This window comes from Balaenoptera musculus, chromosome 14 (assembly GCF_009873245.2).
Source record: "Balaenoptera musculus isolate JJ_BM4_2016_0621 chromosome 14, mBalMus1.pri.v3, whole genome shotgun sequence".
NCBI lineage: Eukaryota > Metazoa > Chordata > Mammalia > Artiodactyla > Balaenopteridae > Balaenoptera > Balaenoptera musculus.
In genome coordinates this window covers 35,154,299-35,171,442 of record NC_045798.1, presented here as the reverse complement: position 1 = coordinate 35,171,442, position 17,144 = coordinate 35,154,299, and the positions used below count along the sequence as shown (strand labels likewise).

Here is a 17,144-nt window from a genome sequence, read left to right as displayed (position 1 = left end):
ATTACTAGTTGATGACATCTAATTTCTTAGTAATTTTAAAATAATGTAGATTGGGATAGAGCCACAAAATTAAAACCATGGAAAGGAGAGAGAGAAGACTGGAACTGTGTCAGAATAACAGCCAACCGTTTAAAGCTTCAGTGAGTGGGTAAAAGAACTGAGTTTTCCTGATGATTTAGCCCAACAAAATTATTCTCCTGCCACAAACACAGGACTTAATTACAGAGTAATAAGAGGGAGTAAAACTGTTACTAGCTTACTTGAAGTCAGGAAATATTAAAATGCTAGTTGTTCTTTCTTCAAGGCAATTTTCTTTAAAGCAATTAATCAGTTTTAATCACGCCGGTCAGGGTCTTTCAGATGTTAAGAAACAGCCCATTTCTTGGTTTATAAACAAATAAGACTAGAAATTCTCAGCAGTTGTAAAGCACAGAACTGGGCGTGGTTGGTACACATATCTGTATCGCCTACAATGGCAGGCATCGTGCCTTTTACAGGCGGAAAGTGTTCAAATTCTACATGTTTGATGTATGATGTAGGTATGTATCACCCAATCTGGTAGCGAGCTGCAACTTTTTCCTGTTCACAGTAATGAATAAACTCTTAGAGCTTGTTAACTATGTAATTCAAAGTTTACAAAATACTTCAGGGACTGCCCTGGTGGTCCAGTGGGTAAGACTCCACACTCCCAATGCAGGGGACCTGGGTTCTATCCCTGGTTGGGGAACTAGATCCCACATGCATGCCACAACTAAGAGTCTGCATGCCACAACTAAAGATCCCACATGCCACAATTAAGATCCCGTATGCCCCAACTAAGACCCGGCACAGCCTAAATAAATTAGAAAAAAGGATGTAGAATGAGGATAAAGTAGTTTATAATTTGTTCCTGAGACTTCAACATACTAATTGGGCCTTTTGAGTTGCTTGCTGTGGGCAGAGACTGTAGATATTTAATCACTTGATAATTTATTAGTGATGCATTTAATTACTATAAGATAACTTTTAAAATTGAAGAATAGTTGATTTACAATATTGTGTTAGTTGCAGGTGTATAGCATAGTGATTCAGTACTTTAGCAGATTATACTCCATTATAGGTTATTACAAGATAATGGGTATAATTCCCTGTCCTATGCAGCATATCCTTGTTGCTTATCTATTTTACATATAGCAGTTTGTATCTGTTAATCCCATACCCCTAATTTATCCCTCTCCCCTTTGGTAACTATAAGTTTGTTTTCTTTATCTGTGAGTCAGTTCATATAATTTTATTCCCAATATGAACATGACATGTTTGACTACTGCTCTTACTATCCATTTTTAAAAAAAAAGATAATAGTAGCAAACATTAATGATAGTAGCATGCACTGAACATGACATATTTATCTTTTTTAAGAAAAAAATTGTGAATTTTAGGCAAGTTTTCCTCAATTGTGAAATACAATAGGTAAAAACCCACCTGCGGTTTTATTGCACTTGAAAATAAATCAGTGTGCATTTAACATGGTATTTTGTTGTTCTCCTTTGATAGACTGCCTCAGTTAAAAAAAAAAAAAATCATGTCATAGGAGGGATGGTGAATTAGATCTGGAAGTCCAGAAAACTTGTTCTTAAATTCTAGCTCTGATTTTGAGTTGTTGTTTGAACTATACAATAGATGATAAAGGAATTAATTAATACTTGTTTCATGCAGTTCTGGTGCTATTTCGTTTTATAATTTCCTGCTTTTGAAAGAATAGTGTAGAAGGCCTTACTTTCTCAAGACACTGATATTAGGATTCATGAACTGTATTGTTTTCTTTATTCCACGATAACTCTGCCCACAGGATAAAATTCATGAATCCATCCATCCATCCATCCATCCATCCATCCATTCACATTTATTTTTTGTTCTTGAAGCCCCCTTATACATTTTTGTGTGTGTGCTGTTTCCAGCTTTACTGAGCTATTATTGATATATAACACTGTGTTAATTTAAGAGGTACCACCTATTGACTTTATACACTTATATAGTGTAAAATGATGACCACCATAACTTAACATAGCTAACACCTCACCACATCACTTCAGTGCCATTTTTTTCTTTTTTTTACGCTGAGAATGTTTAAGATCTACTCTCTTAGCAACCATTCACATTTATTGAGGGCTTCCTATATGCCATGCACTATGGGAGCAGAAGACACAAGTACTAATAGATTGGTATTTGCCCCCAGGGATCTCAATCTGTGGAGGGAGAGGTAGAATTTGTAGCGGGAGGGGAGCTAGAAGCACTCAGGTGTGGTTGCAATGAAGTGACGACATTGCTGGAAAATACATACTAGATAGTGCAGTTACCATGGAAACTACTTCAAGGAGGTCATACTTGACTTGAGACTTGGATGGTGGTCCAGACTGCCAGCTGGACCCGGGGAGAAAAAGAGGGTATTACACGAGAGGAAACAGCATATGTGGAGGCATGGCCTTGAGAAAGGGCAGTGTGTTCTACAGGAAACACCAAATTACGTACAATACATGGAGAGTTCAAAACAAACTTCACTCCAGACTCAGCCTCTCTGGACAGGACCGCTTTATAGATTAAGCTGAAGGCACTCAATCTCTTGCTAATAGTCTTGACTTGGTTTAAAGCACAACAGGTCTTTTTCAAAACGCCTTTTCTTGGATTGCCTTTTTTCTATGAATAATAGGGAGCTGGGAACGATAGAAAATGGGTCCTTTGGTTTCTGTGGGTCTTTTCTAAGTCCACATTTCTTTTCCCTCCTCAAGGAAATCCCCCAAACCATCCTTTCTTCTGAACTGATCACTCCTTGCCGAGCAGGGCATTCTACCCTCGGCTCGGCACCCTCCCTGCCACATGCCAGCCTCAACCACCACTCACCAGCTCCCGCCTTCACAAGACCTCCCTTCTGGTTCTGCCTAAAATCCCCACCCAGGCAGCACCCTTCCATTTTCTCCTTCTGCCCTTCCTCTAACACACGGCACTGCGGTACCTCCAACCACCTGTCGGGCGCACATCTAAGGCTCAGAGGGCCTCCCCAATCCCCACCTGCCCCCTCCAGGCCCCCATGCAGCAGCCTTTGTAATATCCTCTTTCTTACACTATCAGCTCATTTGGAGTCATCTTTCGTTTCCTAAAATATCACCGCTGTATTAGTTTCCTGGGGCTGCTGTATCAAATTGTACACATTTAGTGGCTTCAAACAACTCACATTTCTTCCCTTACAGTTCTGGAGGCCAGAAGTCTAAAGTTGGTTTCCTGGGCTGAAACCAAGGTTATCAGCAGCCCTGAGATCCCTCTGGAAGCTCTAGGGGAGGGTCCATGTCCTTGCCTTGCCCATCTTTCCTCCACTTCAAAACTAGCAGCACAGCATCTTCAAATCTCTCTCTGTTTCCATGGTCACGTGGCCTTCCCCTGTGGTCAAGTCTCCCTCTGCTTCCCTCTTACAAGGACCCTTGTGATTCCATTGAGGGCTCACCCAGATAATCCAGGATCATTTTCCCATCCCAAGATCCTTAGCTCAGTCCCACCTGCAAAGTCACATTTGCCATGAACAGTCACATTCACAATTTTCTAGGATGAGGATGGGCCATATTCAGAGCCATTTTTCCATATACCCCATCCACCAACACTACCAACGTGGAAGAGGACTTACTCTGTGATGGGCGACAGTTTACGAGGTGGGCACCGTTATTATCTCTGTTTTACAGATGAAGAAACAGGCACAGAAAGGTAAACTGATGTCTCGAGGCCACATAGATAGAGAAACCGAGGTCCATCCACCTTAAAAGTGTGTGCTCCTCACACGATGCTGTACTGTTGTCTCTCTTTTGGGACTATGTGCGTCCATGGGTTGGTTTCGATCACAAGGACCCTAAAGACAATCACGGTCAACACAACGTGGATCGTTGTCCAGAAGTTGTAGATGCCCCTTTTCTAGCTGCACTTCTAGAGATTTCTCCCGCAGAGAGCACCGCTAATTAAGCGGTTGGGTGGTAACAGCAGCAATTTGCTTCCCCCTGAAAGGCCACTGGAAGCCCCCTGAGTAGTCTGATGTCATGCTATGACTGATGAATGTTAAGATCTAACTGAGCTCAGGCAAAAGCGCTGTGGAAAGAGTAATCACAGAGCAGGACCGGGAAAGAAATTCATGTTGAAAAGGACAATGGAAATAGAACAGAAACGTGAGGCCCAGCTACTCTCACCATGGAGAGAACAAGAAAGGCAGAAAAAGGCACTGAGGCTGGAGAAGAAAGAATACGGCACAAAGAAAGGTACTTTCAGGTTAACAATAAGGGAAGAATACGCTCAGGGTGCACTAGGGGAGGTCAGAAAGCAAAGGAACAGGCAGGTGGTGAAAAATTAAGGATTTTTCTACCATCCACTATTCATTTTTAAGATTAAAATTTTCTCTCACTCCAGGGCAGCAGTGGGCCACGTGGAGGACAGAAAGAGCTGGCTCCTGGAATCAAACAGACCAGGGGGCCCATTCGTTAATATCAGTGTTACTCATGGCAACTTGAGCCTCAGTCATCTCATTTATAAAATGGGAATAAGCACATGAAGATTAAAGAATTTACATGAATGGCTTTAGCACAATTCTTTGCAGGAATGAGTAACATAAAGAATCATTGCATTTGATTTCTGCAACCTCATCAAAACAAAAGGTAATAAAGTCGTTAAGGAGTCCAAGTTTCTATTCATGCAGTCGGATAGAATTTTCTTTGGGCTTGTTTGTGGCCACGACTGTGAATAAGAGACCAGATATCTACCTTCATGAAACTGAGTGGAATAGGCAACCCCATGTAAAACAGAAGGAGCGTGATAAGGAAATAATGGATGCGATGAGAACTATGGGGAGAGACTGGACACAAACATGGCCAGTCAGAGAGGGCTTCTTGGAGGAAGTGTCATCTCAGCCAAGACTAAAAAGTTCACAAGGCGTAAGTAGGGAAGAGAGGAGTTTGGCGTGAATGGATATGAGAAAGTTAAAAGTACATCAGTGTGGATGAAATGCAGAGTGGACAGAGGGAGTGTTGAGAAATCAGGCTGTGAAGGAAAAAGGTCCCCAAGTATGTCATGCCCTGTAAGTCATGGTAAGAAGTCTGGACTTTACCACTGGGAGTATGGAGGAACCATTGAAGGATGTAAAAGCAGAAGATTTACTGATTCTATCTGTATTTCAGAAATGTCATTTGGACGCTAGTATTGGGTTGGCCAAGATGTTCGCTCGTGTTTTTCCATAACATCTTACGGCAAAATCCGAGTAAACTTTTTTGGCCAACCCAATATATAGAATGAACTGGATTAAAGGAAACCTAGAGGCAGGAAGAACACTTAGGAGGAATTAATACTAATCTAGGTGAGAAACTATGGAGGTTCAACAAGGATAGTGGCAGAGGGGCTGAAGAGAAGTAAATAGAAATAAAATCTGTAGGACTTGGTGATTTTCCCATCCATTCATTCATCCATCCAACCAACTCTTAGGAGTCTACCTTAGAGATGTGAGGGGAGGTAGAGGGGAAAATCAAGGTTTTCCCCTCTGTTTCTAGGCTGAAAAAATGGGTAGACAGTGGTCCTAGTTACAGGAGTAGGAAATGCAGGTTAAGAAGTCTTGTGGGGAAGATAGTGAGCCCAGTTTGAGAGATGTTGGCTTTTCAGTAATGCCTTTACTTTTACAACGCAGATACCCTCAGGTCTTCCCGCCTGTGTGCGTCAACGAGGTAACCTTAGCGATCACGACCAAGTCTAGAGATGTTCCAGTCGCCTCTCATCTTTGCTCCTCCTCCACTTAATCCTGACTGTCCCCACAAATGGGCTTCACATGTATTTGGGAACAAATCTGTTTGCTGCCTTCTGCTTAAGCCTCCTCGCCGTGTGCCAAGAACTTGTTAGGATGGCGGGCCATCTGTGACCACACTGTTGCCTCGGTTACCACTGCCCTCCGTGGATGGCTGCTCCGTGGTCTTTGCCACGTGTGTGTGTGTGTGTGTGTGTGTGTGTGTGTGTGTGTGTGTGTGTGTGTGTGTGAAGGGAAGGCAGAGGCGCTGCTTTCTCTAGATTTTCTCCATTAATTAACACAAAGAGTTAATGAGTCAGTCTGTAACACCTGCCTTCATCTGGCATCACTAAGAGTGCCTGGAAGGACTAGGAACTTTGCATCTCATGGTGAAGGGTGAGTGGGTTGACCACTGTAGACAAAAAGAATCACCAAGAGGATGCTGGTCAAAAACCCTGCATATTGAAATCATCGGGTTGGTTTTAGGTGGCAGTGGTGGATAAAAAAGTCAGGCTGGTATCAAAGTTTTCTTATTGTATAAATGACAGGAAATAGAAGACAACAACTTGGGAGTCATCAAAGTTTGCTTTCTAGTTTGTTCATTTCTTCCAACTTCCAAATGGACACAGTGCAACCCACAGGCTCTGGGTCAGTGGTGCTGGGGAGAAGGGAAATGGGGGGAAAATGTCAGAAATAAAGAAGCAGTAAAAGTGCATGGGACAGTCAAGGATGGTCTGGAGTAATGAGGTCTGAGAGGGGAAGGGGAGAAAGAGGAAAAGAAGACAAACACCTTTACAAACCCCAAGCAGTCCGCCATGTTTGAGCTTCCAACAGTCCCCCACACAGGGAAAAGCCGTGAAATGGACATATTTTAAAACCTTGAAGTATGAATAGGTAACATATGTTCTTAAAAATGAGCTGTGGTAGACTAAAATGCTACACTCCTACTTCTCATAGGTTTGCTAAATTAGAGGTTTCTCCAGAGAAATGCCTAAAATTTGTAGGTGGCACATGGGGGACATGTAAGTGGAACTAAGTCTTTAGCAGTGGCTGGTCCTTTTGCTCAAACTTAGTATCTCCTTATGCTTCTAGGAAAAACAGATACTGTGAACAATTTAGAGGAAGGGAGAAGAAAAATTCTTCCTTTTCTATGAGAGTGATTGCAATGTTTAAAGGTTTCCACGAAACAAAAATATCTGGTGTCACAGCTCACCTCCCATGCATAAAAACAAAATGGGAAAATTAGCTAGGAAAAGGAGAACCATTTCCTTTCCATTTCTCCGAAATTTCCCACATACTTTGGCTGTTTTGAATAGATCTTCTGAAATATCTTTTGAGGTCACCTACTTTGAGAGAACAGAGTCTCTGATTTTCAGGTGACATAGCAATGAGCCCAGAAAACAGAAATCTTATTTTTCATTTTTGTCATTCTTATTGAAAAGAAAAGATGGTAATTTCTTCCCCACCCCATCTTGCTAAGCTTTTGCTAGTCTCAGGGATTTGTGCTCCGATATGACTAAAAGAAAAATCTCCGTGTTAAACCCTGAAAAGCTGGATCACAAAAAGAAATCCCAATCTCATAGCTGTTTCATCACATTTTGTTTTTAAGATATAGTAGCCAAGGTAGCCATGAAAGTCTCACAGAGGTCTGATGGTTTTTTATTCCCTGAACTTCAGTGGACAAACAAGTACGTTTTCGACACGAACTGAAATCCTTGCAGCCACAGTAAATCAAGAAAGTAATAAGGAAAATGCACATTACCGGCATGCTGCTATTTTCAAAACAGTCTTACAAAATAAAACCCACCTAAACCGAAGCTGTGGAATAATTTTAGCAATTGAAAATTACTACCTTCTCTAGAATAACATGTACTTAGAAATGAAATGACTCAGAAACCAACACGAAGTATGTATGCTGCTTTCCTTGGAGCGTATTCAACATTTAATTTACAATATATCACGCTAACTACATTCAATGATCAGGGCTTATATCATTTTATCTGTCTTTGCTGCCTCTACCTATTCTGCTCTTAAGCTAAATTCACTTTGCATTATACATGATAACAATATTATTATACAGATGCCGTTCTTACTAAAAAGCTGGATTTCTCCCTCATCCCCTCCGGTACCATAAGCAACCAAATCAAAGGAAAAGAGCACACTGATGGGGGTGGGTGGGTACTCTTTATGAAATTGTTCATCCCAAATTCGCAGACATCATGAAACATGACATTAACTCCAGTATGTTAAAAGAAAAATTATGGATTAGCACAGAAAACAAACACAAAGAGACTATTTATCTTCTTTTCCATAGCCCAGAATTGCCATTAGCTTACCTTATTAGCTGAAATGCCAAACAGAATGTCTTTATGGAAAAGTAAGTTCATTATTCATCTCAGCTTTGATTTGGTCTAGCGCAGCTGAGAGCATTTAGCTTCTCCCTGTGATTTGCCGATGCAAAGTGTGTGAGTAAGGCAGTAAACACAGAACTTGGGAGGTGGGGAGCGGTTGGCCCATGGCTCACAACTCTACACCTGCAACTTTACAGTTTCTTTCATATGAAGACAGTTAACAAACTCAGATCTTATCACCAAAGAGATCTTATCACCGAAGTGACTCCTTAGTGGAGATTCTTAAGCCCGTTCAGTAGGCAGGGCAGTTGCAATGATAATGTCCTGCCTGTTCACGGTCCCCGCAAAATTACCTTGCTGTCTTTCTTTAGCTTGGTGGATTCTTGGGCTATTGATTCACTTTGCAGCACGTTAGTGGATAATATATATTTTGTCAAGGAGAAATCCACGTGGGGGAGCAATCTCTGCAATTTTCTTTAAAAAGAAAACCTGCTTGTCTGACCAGTGAATGGAAAGATAGGTGCATTTTACAGTTTTGAAGATAAGTGTGCAGACACACACAACATTGTGTTGGATACAACATTCCGGTAGCTCCCACAGACGGAGACCCAGAAGCAAGATAGCAATAGATATCTGTCCTCAGGTCATCAAATTCTCTTTCAGAAAAAAAAGTCACATTCTTTAATAATCGATTAATTTTCTTCAAATGAATTAAACATGTTTTAGAAAGCTTTGGGCAAACACCTTTTCTTTCTTAAAAAATGACTTCCATAGAAAACATCCCAGAAGAACCTTATTTAGTGAAAGTGTCTCATTTCCAAGATGGGCAAAGGAAGTGTTGCAGCTTCCTCTCTCAAGCGTTTTACTTCACAGAATTCGAGCAGTCTCATTTACTAAAATCCAGCTTTACCAAGTAAAATATGCAATCACAACAGCGAGACAAGTCTTGGATAATCAATAGACAAGGACAGTGTTACTGAGCAAAGCAATTTTAGCTTAAAGACTGTTTAAGTTTTCCTTGACTTTGTCACCATGCAAAATCAAGCCCCCAGTTCTCCCCTCCTGAATTAGAGCATGGCTGCCTCTAATGAGAAATGATAAATAAAAAGCAATAATGATTGATTTGCCTCAAAATGTTAAACATAGAGTTACCATATGACTCAGCAATTTCGCTCTTAGGCATATACTCGGGAGAAATGAAAACACGTGTCCACACAAAAACTTGTACACAAATGTTCACAGCACCATTATCTACAAGAGCCCCAAACAAAAAAGTGGAAACAGTCTTACAAGAGCCCAAACACAAAAGTGGAAACAGTCCTAATGTTCATCAGCTGATGAATGGATGTAAAAATGTGATATAGCCATACAATGGAATATGATTTGGCATTAAAAATCGAGTATTGACACATGCTATACCATGGATGAATTTTGAAAACAGCATGCTGATTGACAGAAGTCATCACAGAGTGTATGATCCCATTTATATGAAATGTCCAGAACAGGCAGAATCTATGGAGACAGAAAGTAGCTCGGTGGTTGCCCTAGGCTTGTGGGCAGTGTACTAGGAAGTGAATACAAATGGGTCTCTTACTGGCGTGATGAAAATGTTCTTATCTTAGATGGTGGTGATGTTTGCACAACCCTGTGAATACACTAAAACCACTGAATTGTATATTTTAAATAGATGAATTTTATGGTTTGCAGATATCTTAATAAATCTTAATAAAATTATTAATTTGTCATAGAAATATTGTCATATAATGGTTGCAACTACAAGAATTTGTTATATATAATAAATTCTGTTGAAGGTAGATAGGGAGAGGTGGGGAAAGTGTAAAGATAACCCCAAACTTGGAAAATTCTTGAGGACTCATGGACTGTAGACCTACCTGAAGAACCATTTGTGCTGGTTTTTAATCATGGCTAATTTTCAATAAGAAAAACCCCCCAAATCAGAGAGAGTGAGAGCAAGAGGAAGAAGACGAAGAAGAAGAGAAGAAAGAGGAAGGGAAAGAAGGAGAAAGAGAGGAAGGGGGAGACTAGTATTTTTATTTATTTAACTTTTAATTTTACATTGGAGTATAGTTGATTAACAAGGGGAGACTTGTTTTTGATTAGATAGTATGAAAGGACAGGTGATTCAAGAGGGAAAGTAGGATCCCAAACCTTAATTCTGATGATATAACAGCAAATGGTTGAGATGAGAATAAAAGAAGAAAGCCTTTAAAGAGACCAAAAGAATTGAACAAGGAGGGTTTTGAAGTGCTCAAATTAAAGGAACTTGTTTCTAACAAGAGAGATGGGTTCACAATCAAGGGAGAATACACGTAAGTGATGAGCATCTACAGGAATTGCATCAAGAGTGCTAAAACCCAGAATTAAATGAAGTTTGAATTAAAAAATAATAAAAGCGATAAAAAAGCCAGGGACAGTAAAAAAAAAAAAAAAAGGCTTTTTGAAAGATATGAATTGGAACAAACAGAAGAACAGGGACAATCCTGAGACGTGGTCCAGATGGTGTAATGTGAACAGATGATGATGAAGGAGGAGAAAGGGGAGGAGGAGGACTAAACATCAAACTCTCAAACTTTACCATTTTCTCTATCAAAGAAAAGGATCTGCAAATTGGAAAGGTTAGAAAAAGAAGCACGGTGAAGAGAAATCTGAATTCCAGGAAAACCTCTTGTACGCAGATGACTCATACATTTGTATTTTCAAAACTAAAAACAGAGCTACCATATGATCCAGCAATTCCACTCCTGGGCATAGATCTGGAGAAAACTATAATTTGAGAAGATACATATACCCCAATGTTCATTGCAGCACTATTTACAATAGCCACGTCATGGAAGCAACCTAAATGTCCATCGACAGAGGAATGGATAAAGAAGATGTGGTGTATTTATGCAATGGAGTATTACTCAGCCATAAAAAGAATAAAATAATGTCATTTATAGCAAGATGGATGGACCTAGAGATTATCATACTAAGTGAAGTAAGTCAGTCAAAGACAAATATCATATGATATCGCTTATATGTGGAATCTAAAAAAAAAAAAAGATACAAATTAACTTATTTACAAAACAGAAATAGACCCACAGACATAGAAAACAAGTTTATGGTTACCAAAGGGGAAGGAGGGGGGACAAATTAGGAGGTTGGGATTAACGCATACATAGTACTAGATATAAAATAGATAATCAACAAGGACCTACTGTACAGCACAGAGAGCAATACTCAAGATTTTGTAATAACCTATAAGGGAAAAGAATCTGAAAAAGAATATATATATATATATAACTGAATCACTGTGCTGAACACCTAAAACTAATACGACATTGTAAATCAACCATACCTCAAAAAAATTCTGTTTTCTCAAAATAAATTTGTATTTTCATTCCAGATCTCCCACATGAACTTCAGGTACCTGACAACTTTACTTAGATTCTTTGAAGCACTTCACACGCAGCACCTTCAAAATCAAACTCATTTTCTCCTCCCCCTTTCCTGCCCACACCCCACTGTAGCTCTTCTCGAACTCCCTACTTCAGTGAATGGAAACACCATCTTTTATGCAAGTCAGAGACATAGGTACCATTCCAGACACTTCCTTTCCCCTCCACATCGCCAAGTCCTATAGATTGGGAATCTCTGGAAACTATCCACCTGCCTCAACATCACCGTCACCATCCTAGCCCCAGTCACCATTTTCTTTCACCTGAGATGCTATACTTGTCTTCTAACTGGTTCTCCTTCTTTCATTTTATTTATCTTTTCACTTCCTCTAAAGGGATGTTTTCAGAAGGCAACGTGAATATCATCTCTCCCCACTCCTGCTGTTCTACGCACACAAACAAGGATATAAAGATTCAAATTTTAGACACTACCTCCAGGACCCTGACTGATAGAGTCCTGCATATCTTCCCAGACTCATTTTGCACCACCTTGGTGACCTAACCACACTAGATTTATTTCTGACCCTTTTGTTTCTCCCTGCCTTTGCCTGATTCCCCTGGCTCATTGTCTAATTGACTTTAAGTCTTCCTTCAGACCCAATCCCAACCACTGTTTCCCCCGACTTCTTAAGTCAATCTGCTATCACAGTATCATAATCTCCTTTGTAGGTATTGAGCAAACTGATCACTTGGAATAGGCTTTTACTTATGAGCAGAGGGTTCAGAAGGTGCTTGGGCTACTACACTCTTGGTATCTTTGAAGACACTTGCTTGGGTTGCCTCTTAGTTTTAAACTCACTATGGAGAGACCTGCCTTCCCACTGGTCACTCTTCTAACAGGGCAGGGACGAGGGATGTATTGCATGGAGGGAAGGCAGGGAATAAGCATTTTTGGCTCAGGGACCCAGCAGTCTGATCTTAGGCGCAAGATGTTTAGGGTAGTGCTAAGAAATACTAGTTGCCCATCCCCTAGAATCTAAAGGGGCCCTAATCCTATGGAAATCTGAAGTCAGCCACAGTTCCTGCCAGCAAAGAAAGGGACAACCAGGACTGCAGACAGGGAAGGGCTCCCAGCATAATTCAACAGTAGCCCCTGCCATGGTAGTAAATTTAAATTTATTTGTGTGATTGATTTGAGTAATATTTATCTCCCCACTGATAATAAGGAGCATGAGAGTAGGAATCAGGTCTGTTTCTGATCATCACTGAATCCTTTGCCTCTACACAGGGCCTGGCAAAAGTAGGCATTTAATAAATCGTTTCTGAATGAATCAATGAAAGAGCTCTTAAATTGGCAGGCTGTGGTGGGAGGGTAATGATAGAGTAATTGCTACTAGCGAAATCATTTAAAGCATGTGTTCTATGTTGGGTGTCAGGACTAGTCTTCTTGTTTATAAAATCTGACCGTTTTATATCGTTCCCTTGTCATCACAGCTGTGATCTCCCTACTGCAAGAAGATCCACTATTAAGCATTTTGCCTAGAAAATTAGCATGCAGGATGTTTTAAAATATCATAAGATTTATTAAATTCATAATTTAATTTTCCCAGTGAAGACATCTTCCTTTTTAAAGGAGGGCACACCTAAAAACAATCAACTTAAGTTGCTGTGCTCAATTACAAAATTACATCTTTGTGCACACAAAGAGCTTTCGGTAGGACCCCAGAATCAAGGTGGGTAATTAAAAACTGTCAAAGAAAATGTGATGGGGAAAGAGGACGATGGACAAGTCTTTTGAATCATCCAAAAGATAACAGCTTGATGGGCTTGAGTTTACAAAGCAGCAGTATCCTAGAACAGGCTGTTAAAAGGAAGATCTCTGAGCATCGGAAGAAGCAGCTTGGGTTTACGAAGAAGTAGTATGCTAAGCTGACTCTGTTTTACTTTTATTTTTTGAAGATTAACTTGGTCGATGGGTATACATATAACCTGAGCTTCCTTATGCAAAGTCATCTTTATAGAAAGAAAACAGGAGGAAAATACTTCTAAACGTTAACAGGACTGGTTTCCACTGAATTTTCTCACTTCTCTTCCTGGCAGCCGTTCCAAACAACAAAAAACAATAATACAACAAAACAAAGAGAATCACCCACAAATCACATTTTCAGCAAAACCAGCAGAACCTCCACAAACTCCCAAATCGGAGTCAGGCAGAAAGCCAAGGAGAAAAGGGATAGTAACGTGGCAGGTAAATGAGAGGTATGAAGGGGACCTAGCAGTAGCAGAGCTCAGAACGCTCTGACAAATACACCGTCCCCCGAAGTGAGGACCTCAGTCTAAGAGCATTGCACTGCGGAAGGGCAGGGACTAATGTAAGTGGTGGAGGGTGAATGAGCAAATCTCACTAAGGGCCAGAAAGAGTCTTTCTAAAAATGACTGTATCATTTCTGTCCCCACGTGACTGGCAACCTGCGAGGTCATCCATGAAGTAACTGAGGGAGGAAAGAACTAGGTTTCGTCTGAGAGTCAGAGGATGTGTGAGTACACAGATGCACCATGCTATGAAGAAACAGTGTAACTGTAGCAACAGCAAAGGAAGCCCTTGGTTCATGAATGCTTGAAAAATGACTGCCAACCTTCTTCTGATTCTCTTAAAAAAAAAAAACTTGTTCAGGCCATGGGAGGGCTCTGGCGTCCGGGATGAAGGCGCGTCGCTCTCTGCGGGTGGCCCTGGGAACCGGACCAGGGCTGCGGAGAGGGTAGAACCTTGTCTCAGGTCGGGGAGGAGCGGGACAGGGGCCGCTGAGAGGGAGCTGAGACGGCTCGGGACAGGGAGGCGCCCGAGGCTGGCGGTGCAGCCGCGGCGGCGGCCGAAGAGCACGAAGCCCCTCACGCGCGCACAGGAGGAGGATTGACGGCGGCAGAACAAGACACTCACTAACGTGGCCGCGGCGGCCGTGGGCATGCTGGGGGCGTCCCACGCCGCCGTGCCCCTCTACCGGCTCTACTGCCAGACTGTTGGACCTGGAGAATCGGCAGTAGCAGGTCATGCATCAGACCAGACTGAAAACATGGTACCTGTTAAGGATCGCATCACTGAAGTCACCTTTAATGCAGATGTGCATGCAAGTCTCCAGTGCAACTTTAGACCTCAGCAAACAGAAATATATGTAGGGCCAGGGGAGACTGCACTGGTGTTTTATAAAGCTAAGACTCCTGCTGACAAACCAGTAATCGGAATTTCTACATACAATGTTGTACCATTTGAAGCTGGACAGTATTTCAATAAAACACAGTGCTTCTGTTTTGAAGAACAAAGGCTTAATCCACAAGAGGGAGTAGATATGCCAGTATTTTTCTACACTGATCCTGAATTTGCTGAAGATCCAAGAACGGTGAATGTTGATCTCATCACTCTTTCTTATACTTTTTTTGAAGCAAAAGAGGGTCATAGGTTGCCGCTCCCAGGCTATCACTGAAGTCAGAACTAAGTCCTGCTTCAGATTTGTGATTTTTGAAAAATCATGTATCTTGTCTTCTCAGAGGAGAAATATTTACAATAATGTGAAGGCTTCTATTTTAAATGTTATATCCTTATGGTTCTTTTCCAACTAATTTACCCTACTTAGAATGTATAACTAATTTTCCAACTAATTTACCCAACTAATTTACCCTACTTAGAATGTATAACTAATTTTCCCAACTAATTTACCCACTAATTTACCCAACGAATTTACCCTACTTAGAATGTATAACTGTGCAAAATCATACTTAGAGTTTAAGTAGTATTAGAAGAAACTGCTTTGTTTCTTAAATATGTTGGCACGGACTTGATGGTTCAACTTAATTCACTGGTCCCCTTTCAAATTATGAGCACTTCATACTTGTAGCAATGAATTTTTATTATTATTTCTAAACTAGTTGGTTACTACTTTCATTACGAACAGTCACTCTTTTAAAAGCTCAAAATGGAAGAGGAATCACTAAAGCCCTAACAGCTTGCCCAAAGATTACATTCTGATTTCAAATTTGACTGTACTTTTCCTTTAAGATCTAGGGCTATTTTACATTCAGAGTACTAAACAAGTACTGTGAAATTTCAGTACCATGAAATTGAAATAAAATGTATATCTAGTAGGCTTCTAGCATTTCTTGTGATAGTTCCAAGTCTCCGAATTTTAAAATGTAAATGCGATTGTGAAGATTTACCGACAGCAGAGTTCTTCTGAAAAAAGATTTATTAAACTGTTTGAATAGTAAAAAAAAAAAAACACCAAAAAACCAAAAAACTTGTTCAAATAAGAGTAACATAAAAGGAACATGCATGCAGGTCCTATAGGGAATATGGAAAACAGCAGCCACAAATTTCTTATAAATAATGAAAATGTACCAGGAAAATATGTTGCCACAAAGTTTAAAAGCATAACCCAAATTAGAAACAGTAATTCATGAAGCAGTTACAGCTATAAAGGAAGATCACAAAGCAGAATTGTAAGAACTCAGGGAAAAAAGTGAGAAAACGAAGGTTGCTGGTAGACAGCTGGAGGATGTGAAATAGGAACTGGCAGAATTGAAGGAAAGCAAGGTAAATAAAGGGACACAAAGAACAAGAATGAAAAGAGCAAAGAAATGGTGCAGAGATAAAAAGGATAAAGAAGGATTAGAGAAACAAGGCAATATAGCCAACATAGGCATAGCTATGATTCGCAAAGGAAGTCAAACAAATGGAATAGAATAATTATCTTAAAATATAATGCAAGAGAGCTTTTCTGAAATAAAAAGTCTAAAATCTATTTAATGAAAAGGTAACCATTTTATTGGTGAGAAGTCATTCAGAATGGTCAATGTAAAGAAATGTCTCAGAAAAAGTTTTGAAAAGAATCCTTTAGGTGGTCAAGCAAAAAGATAAAATGAGGTTAAGGGAGAGAAAATGAGGTGGACATTAGACGTACCTGCAGAAACATGTAACCTGAGCACAGAACAGAGCAGCATCTATAAGAGATTGAGCCAAGAAAGCAGGAGCCAACGATTCTCTGTCTAGTTAAGCTCTTTCCAATGTAAAGACTCAAGTAAAAAAGAGCTTTGGACATGCCAGAATTTGGGTACTATTGCTCAAATGAACCTTTCTAGGGGAAAATCCTAGAGGATGGGCTGTAGACAGACATGAAACAGAAAATGTCAACAGAAAAATGTCATCAAAGAACCAGTGGCCAGCACCCCCATGTTCATTACAGCACTATTCACAATAGCCAAGACATGGAAGCAACCTAGGTGTCCATTGATGGATGAATGGATAAGGAAGATGTGGCATGCATATATATATATATATATATATATATATATATATATATGTGTGTGTGTGTGTGTGTGTGTATGAAATGGAATATTACTCAGCCATAAAAATAATGAAATATTGCCATTTGTGACATGGGTGGACCTTGAGGGCATTATGCTACATGAAACAAGTCAGACAGAGAAAGACAAATACTGTATGATCTCACTTACGTGTGGAATTGAAAAAAAAAAAACACCTGAGCTTATAGATACAGAGAACAGATTGATGGTTGCCAGAGGCGGGGGGTGGTGGTTGTGTGAAATGGTGAAGGTGGTCAAAAGGTA

The 17,144-nt window shown here is 40.4% G+C and overlaps 1 protein-coding gene and 1 pseudogene across 7 annotated transcripts in view; one reads left to right on the top strand and one right to left on the bottom strand.

Moving 5' to 3' along the window:
• Positions 1–17,144, bottom strand: part of DLGAP1 (DLG associated protein 1) — an 869,846-nt gene that overhangs the window by 287,536 nt on the left and 565,166 nt on the right. The gene's annotated exons all lie outside the window — the stretch shown is intronic.
• On the top strand, positions 14,203–15,004 carry LOC118879833 (annotated as a pseudogene).